General features: G+C 35.4%; 1 non-coding gene across 1 annotated transcript; it reads left to right on the top strand.

Annotated features, from left to right (window-relative positions):
* Nucleotides 1-4,541: 4,541 nt before the first annotated feature.
* TRNAI-GAU lies at nt 4,542-4,616 on the top strand. The gene has a single exon. It is a non-coding gene; the product is annotated as a tRNA-Ile (tRNA).
* The last annotated feature ends 2,111 nt before the right edge of the window (nt 4,617-6,727 follow it).

Below are 6,727 nucleotides of genomic sequence, written 5' to 3'. Positions count from 1 at the left end.
TCCTCCTATTTACTTTGAACACCATTACCTAATTTCTATCATAACTTCCAGAGTTGTCCAGCAAGATAGCAAGTTGTGGTCAGTTCTACATATGTTGCCTGTAGTCAGGTAGTCTTTGATAAATATATAAAAAGGGGGACATGGTATTCTATTCCTTTGTTCTCCTGCACACCTGAAGAGAATACTTAAATTTTAACAATACTATTTTCACATATCCTTTCATTATGTGGTCATATAAAAGTGAGGGTCCTATAAATTTATTTAAAACCCACTATTTTTCTTTAGTGAGACACAGCTTTGGGGGCTTGTGTGAGTACTGGAAAATCATAAAGCCATAAGCCCAGCATGAAAATATGGTTTTTAAACTGGCTTTATTTTCCAAAGTTGAAATATATTTCAAAGGCTACATGAAATGAGAGCTAGAAAGATGGTCACATTACCATATTTGTGAAATGTGAAAATTTGATGTGTTCACAATTTCTGGTTAATGTCACATAAATTAAGTCAAAGGAGAAAGACAGATGAAGTGACATATTAATGAGAAAAAAATAAACATAAGAGTGATTTAGGTAAAACTCACAGAAATATTTCCTGATAAATAGGGCTATTAAGCATTGTTTTGGGGAAAGTGACAAGGAAAAACTTCTTAGATACTACTTAATGAAACTGGAATGGCTTCCCTGGAATTAGAGAAAGTTATGGTAATTATTTAGGAGAATAAACTGGAAAATGAGTTAATAATACATTGATAATAAAACATGTGCTATATTTCATTAAGAACTAAAATAAAAATTAAAAAGGCTCTGCAATATTTACACCAAGACCAATCCTTGGAAGAAAATCTAGGAAGATAATTCTATTTTTTGAATCTAGAGTTGCTGCTTAGTAAACATAAGTGTTTACTCAGAGGCAAAAAAAGGGAATGGTGCTCAAAATAATTGCTAGCAAAAATGAAAGGTCTTCAGAAACCAGGAAAATAAGTGTTAAGTTGAAGTCTGAGACCACGTAGCTATGTATGCTTCTATAATTGTCTAACGTCCTTTAGGAACTTATGGCTAATTACAAAAAAAAAGGCTCCAGAGCAATCTTAATTTGTTTTTTGTTTAAATAGCACCATCTATTAGACTTCAATGTCTCCATCTTGAAAAAATTTTATTTCCTTTTCTTGAAAAATGTGCCATTCTTTACCTTAAAAAAGGACAAGTATAAGGTCAAATTCAAAGGCAATCTAATGACGTGTCCAACTGTTCTTCTATCTAAATGAAATAAAACAGACACAGTCTCTTTTATAAGGGACCTAATATAATAAACCCAGTAAGCAGGAAACCATTTCATTTAGCGTCAGTTGATTTGGCCTTGGTTTCAAAGGTGACCAGTAGTCCTTGGTGTGTGGTAAGGTGGCAATTGGACTGGTTTTATTCATTAGCTTCCATAATGTCTTCTTTTGCAGTGTAGTGTGTGTGCATGTGTGTATGTATGTGTGTGTTGTGTGTGTGTGTGTTGTGCACTAGAATAACCTCAAGGTTTCTTTCTCCTTCCCTGTTTGTCAGTCACATGATAACAGATCTGCAGCCAAGACCAGATGAATATATGTTACTCACCATGATTTTCTCTGCAGCAGCCTAGAAGCATGCATTGTCTTTGCCCTGAGATCCTGTGTTTTTGGTGGTCGTGCCTTACAAAAGAATGTACTGCAAAGCTAAAAAGTATTAAAGGAAATGATGTAATATTTAAATACTAAATTTAAATGGTCCTTGACCAATCTGATGCAAACAATTGATGCTACATAAATGTTCACTGAATCAGTAGTCATTATGATATATGGCTATTGCTACCACTATCACGGATAGAAGCACACTTTCAAATTGTACTTTGTTAAATCTTATCTATACTGTTCTTGATACTGTCCTTTTTTACCCTGCGTCTATCAATATTCACTCTATATTGCATGAGGACAACTGAGACCAACATTTTGTCATTACTTTGAGGAGGAGTTAGGCAATATGTCAAAAATGTTAGACAGTCATGGCTGTCTTTCATTTGATTTTAATATTGTCCTAACTAATGAAGTTGGTCCTCATTTTCTGAATTAACTTGGGCTTGTGATTTGAGATCCTGCAGAAGGTTACTCATTGTTCAGAAGCTGGTAGTGTTGGCAAAGTAGGTCATGGCATGATGTATGTTATAGCATTTTACTTGTAAAACAATATATCAATATAATTCTAATCATTATTGCTTTTTTGAGTCTGTCCAAAGCTTGTATAATATTTCATTTACCAAGTTTTCTAAAATAATTTTAGTTCTGAGAGAAATACATTATACCAGCAAAGTGCTTCTGTTGTAAACTTTTAGAAAATAAGGAAAATAAATTAGGAAAATTTTTATATATAAATGCTGTATTACCCAAATAGTCATTTTATTTATTGCATTATAATGAAAAAGGCGGATTACATTTATTATGTTTTGCATGTAAAGCATTGTTCACATGCTTTAAATACTCAGTTCTTTCAATAATTGTATGAGGCAAATACTATTATTGTACTTTTTTACAGAAGAGGAAATTAAAGTTTAAAGAGATGAAGTAACTTGGCCTATGTCATGTAACTGGACAAGGTATTCTGACCCAAAGTTATTTGTCGACCAACTGCTATATGCCAGGCACTGTGGTTTTAGCAGTTTGCATTTCACAATGATATGGGTAGGATGACTTTCTTTCTATTTATTCTGCCTGGGAATAGAGGTGGCCTCTTGAGTCTATGGATTAGTGTCTTTCTTCAACTGAGAAAAATTCTGTCTTTTCCTCTTCAAATAATGCCTCTGTCTAATCCTCTCTCAATTCTCCTCTGAGACTTTAATATATACTAGAATTCTTCATTCTACGCTCTATACTTTACTTGCTCTATACTTTACTGACCTACCATCATCAATATGTTGTTAAATCTGTCCATTAGGTTTTAATTTTGGTTTTTGAAGTTTTCTTTTCTAAAAATTTATAAGGTGGTACTTTTTAAATCTTCTGTGTCACTTTTTATAGCTTCTATTCCTTGTAGTTGTTTTCAAATCTGTCTTTTAATTCCTTAAAAATGGCAATAATAGTTTCAGTCCCTCTGACTGATTTTTCTACAATCTGATGTCTGGAGACCTGTCCTTTCTGACTGATGTTTCTTCTAGTATTCACACATAGTGCTTTGTTTTCTCATGTATTTAGTCATGAGGATTCCTTGAGGCCTAGCATGGGGTGCCTTCTTCCAGAAAGAATATATGCTGTTTTTTTGTCAGACACCTAGAGGCACTAATTGTCTGGAACCATTTCAAATAAACTTCATAGACTGAAGATCCTTGCACAACCACAACAATGCATAGTAAGGGTTGCAAATCTATAAAAATATTAGCCACAACATCTCTGAGACAGGTTGTTTTTCTTTCCTCTTCTCTTACATCCTCTAATGAGCCAGATTGCTATGGCCTGGATATTAATGTCCAAAATTCATATGTTGAAATTCTAACCCCCAAGGTAATGGTATTAGGTGGTGAAGCCTTGGGAGGTGATTAGGTCATGAAGGCAGAGCCTCCATGAGTGGGATTAGTGCCCAAAAGAGAGGCCCAAGGGAGCTCATTTGTCCCTTCCACTGCGTGAGGACACAGACAGAAGGTGCCATCTATAAGGAAGTGGGTTCTCACTAGACACTGAATCTGCTAGAGCCTTGATCTTGGATTTCTCAGCCTCCAAAACTGTGAACCATGAGTGGGATTAGTGCCCAAAAGAGAGGCCCAAGGGAGCTCATTTGTCCCTTCCACTGCATGAGGACACAGACAGAAGGTGCCATCTATAAGGAAGTGAGTTCTCACTAGACACTGAATCTGCTAGAGCCTTGATCTTGGATTTCTCAGCCTCCAGAACTGTGAAAAAAAAAAAATTCTGTTGTTTATAATGCACCATTTTGTGGTATTTTCTTATAGCAGCTTGAACAGACTAAGATGCAAATTGACGCTCACTGCACTCCCCTGGGAGCAGGGGGTAGATGGGTAGAGACATAGTTACTACCGGTTCACTTGCCCTTTGAAGACTGGGACCTTTTGGAGCCCAGTTCAGTGCAGGCAGGATGCCTTTTTATATTCTCTTACTTGGAGACCCTCAAAGAGTCTGCCAAAACTATAGCTCTAATTTGACAGGATGCAAAAATACCCTTGGGGCAAAGGCAACTTAAGCACTCTATAATCAAGTTGTTTCTCTGGATCCCCACTTTTTACTTGCTCTTGTCCTGTAGACCTTATTACCTTGTCACGTCTTACATGTCTTTAAGACAAACTTGTTAATACAGCATTTTTAGATATTTTCAGTGAGAATATTTCTCTGAATAATGTAACCTTTACTGAAACATTCAACATTCAATAATGCAACCATGATTGAAAAGAGAGGCTCTGTAAACAATGGGGTCTCTTACCTAATAGAGATTACATTTTAGTCAAAGAATCATAACAAAATGAATAAGTAAAAAGATGAAGTGATTTTGAGTTATGATAAGAACTGTGAAGGGTCTGGCCAGTTAGCTCATTTGGTTAGAGCATGGTGCTGATAACACCAAGGTCAAGGGTTCAGATCCCCATACTGGCCAGCTGCCCCCCCCCCAAAAAAAAGAACTGTGAAGAAAATAGACAATGAACTGAGATAGATATTCTCTAAAAACTGAGGCATGCAGAAGAGAGGAGTATGGCAAAATAGCTTACTATGTTTCCTAAACTTAAAGGAAATTGCACTGTGAAGAAAATAGACAATGAACTGAGATAGATATTCTCTAAAAACTGAGGCATGCAGAAAAGAGGAGTATGGCAAAATAGCTTACTATGTTTCCTAAACTTAAAGGAAATTGCAAAAATCAACAATAATCTAGAAAGAAATTTCAGATTATATAGAAGTTAAAGTTAAATTAAATGCCATGTGGCAAATGACTTAGGAAAAGTATGACTCAAAGAGGCCCGGATTGGGAATAGGGTTTCAAGAACTGTTCCTGCATGTCATTTACCTGCTGAATGATCTTGGGAAAATCATCTAACCTATTCAATGTAATTCAACCACTAATTAACTACACACTTGTTGGTTATCTATAAATGTAAGGGACTCTGTTAGCCACTGTGAGTGGTCAGAGATGTGACTACAACATGGTTCCTGTACTTGTAATATGGAGCAACACAAGGCTAAAAAGAAACTACAGGATATGTACAAAATTTCACATCGGTTGCTCGAATCCTAGATCTGGAGCTTCTCTGGCTTTGAGGAACTCTCTTAACCAAATGATCTGATGATAAAGTTTGAGGTAATGGTTTCACACTGGACTCCCTGGAACATCAAATGTTCAGTGGATGCACCCTCCCCACCCTTCTACCCCTCACCCTCATTTTAGGCTGCTCCAAAACAAAGGAGGAGGGGAGTTCTGACTTCATTCTGAAATCAACCAGAAGAGTTCTACTTCTATCCATTCTAATATTGAGCATTCCTGTAATATTTCATGAGCTTGGGCAAAGAATGGTGCGGGTAGCAAACACTTAAAACCCACTCATCAATTTGTTTGCTTCTTGAAAAACATAAATGAGTTATGAAAACTGTATAAGACTGATTTTCATTCTGGTAATCAAAGAAATTTGGGTGAACTGCAGAAGTATGGCAAAGTGTTTGCATGTAGAGGCATTAACCAAACATTAGCCATTTATAGACATATTGCTTTTAAGGTGGAGATTACACACACACACACACATACACACACACACATGAGGGCAACTTCAAAAAGTTAATAGAAAAATAAAATTAAAAGATAATATGAATCTTTCCATGAAGTTTCTGAAGTACCCTTGTGTATCTGTATGTATATACACACACTCATATATGAGAAAGATGTAATACATAGATAAGAAATTTTAATTTTTGAAATACAAATAATTCATGCTAATGAAGGGAAAATTCAAATAATGTAATAGATTATTATGTGAAAAGTAAATGCCCCCCTCCTATCACACTCATTTCAATTTATTGTATATTCTTCCAGAATTTCTCCCACCTAACCCAACAGATTTGCATACTTTTTCACACACAGAGGGAATTATATTGTTCATTTTGTGCAGCAATTTGATGTTCTCTCAATAAATCATGGACATTTTTCTATATCAGTACATATTGGTCTACCATCTTCTTTTTTAGAACTGCAAAGTATTTCATTATATGAGTGTAGTATAATTTATTTAACTAATCCACTATAGATGGATATTTATTATGTTTTCATAACCTGTTTTCAATTGTTTAGCTATTACAAAGATGCTGCCACAAACACCCTTTATATTACCAGTTTTGAACATACCTCTTTGGCAGCTGCTGTATCATGTATTTTCTCAATCAGGAAATAATTTAAGTACAAATACTCATGGAAATTTTTTTTTTAATTTTTATTTTGTCAATATACAATGTAGTTGATTATTATGTCCCATCACCGAAACCTCCCTCCCTCCTCCCTCTCCCCCCTCCCACCCAAGCATGTCCTTTCCATTTGCTTGTTGTAAGAACTTCAAAAAAATTGTAGTTGTTATATCTTCCTCTCCGCCTGACCCCGGTTTTTTGATTTTGTGTGTGTGTATGTGTGTGAATTTATTTATTTATTTTTAGCTCCCACAAATAAGTGAGAACATGTGGTATTTCTTTTTCTCTGCCTGACTCGCTTAATATTATTCACTTAATATT

This window comes from Galeopterus variegatus, unplaced genomic scaffold, assembly GCF_000696425.1.
Source record: "Galeopterus variegatus unplaced genomic scaffold, G_variegatus-3.0.2 Scaffold5874, whole genome shotgun sequence".
NCBI lineage: Eukaryota > Metazoa > Chordata > Mammalia > Dermoptera > Cynocephalidae > Galeopterus > Galeopterus variegatus.
This window is presented reverse-complemented; position numbering and strand designations above follow the sequence as displayed.